Below are 1,217 nucleotides of genomic sequence, written 5' to 3' on the forward strand. Positions count from 1 at the left end.
CACACACACACACACACACACACAGAAGCGATGCAAGATGCTGTCTGCCAAAATGCATCAATCACATTTGTAATAGACTGTTGATTAGTATTCCCTGACGCTCCTTTAAACATGGGGTACATGCCCTAATGACAAGCGCACACACATACACACGAGCACACACACAGAACCACTTTGACACATGCTAAATAAAACATTGGACCTTAGTAAACCAATCCTGCCCACATATGCTGAGCACAGCATGGGCAGCACACTGCATTGTACTGCTGTATGACATTCTGTGGGCTTGAGTTTCAATTTGGAAACCATAACACAGGTCAGAGCTGAGGGGTGGTGTGTGTGTGTGTGTGTGTGTTTCATGGGGGTGGTTGCAGTTTTCCCAGCTAATCTAAATCACATGAAGTTTTGTCACTGCAGATTTTTTTTCTAACCAGGGACTTCATAATTTATCCAGATAGGCCGTTTGACTCAAGTGCACAATAACATGAAAAAACAAATCTTGGCTTTTGATATGCCAGGTGATGTGCTCAAGTTGCACAAGAGCTTGGAGACCAGACTCAACACACCCCGTCCCATCTGGAGGAATGTGGCTGGAGACGAAGGGGAGACGGTGAGGGCTCGTGAGGCGAAAGTGAACATAAACATTGTCCATGAAGACAAATTATGGAGTTAGTTTTGGAAACGCTGCCCCACCTTGCTCTTTGTTCAGCGTGGATCATTAGCTTTAATTGGATGAATAAACTGTTTACAACGCTTAAATATGCAGGACCATAAAACCCCACGGAGAGACAGGTCTCTTTGTCCTACAGATGATCATACCTTTGTAAACTTTCGCTAGGTCCAGCACTGTTGTAATTAATGTGCAAGCTGCCACACTCCTACTATAACACTTTCAGGCTCGACTGATAGTGATGCACTACAGTATACTGCAATGCTAATGGCATGGAAGAGAATCTCATAAAGTTAAGGCATTTGGCTGCTTAGTCATAATAAGAAGTCTTTATTTATCTAAACCAGTGAAACTGCATAAAACTTCATGAGTTTGTGGGAACTCCATACAGGAATTCTGCAGTGGAGACTTACCACTAAAACCACAACGCCTGAGCACATTGGAAATGACTGTGATGCTAATGTAATTAGTCGAAATGGAAATGCTGTAATTGCTGGGTGGGAGTCCAGGTTAATTGATGCAGTGTGAAATTTCTCACTACTTAATC

Source organism: Pundamilia nyererei, unplaced genomic scaffold (assembly GCF_000239375.1).
Source record: "Pundamilia nyererei isolate P.nyererei 1_Seehausen unplaced genomic scaffold, PunNye1.0 scaffold00047, whole genome shotgun sequence".
In the NCBI taxonomy this organism is placed as follows: Eukaryota; Metazoa; Chordata; class Actinopteri; order Cichliformes; family Cichlidae; genus Pundamilia; species Pundamilia nyererei.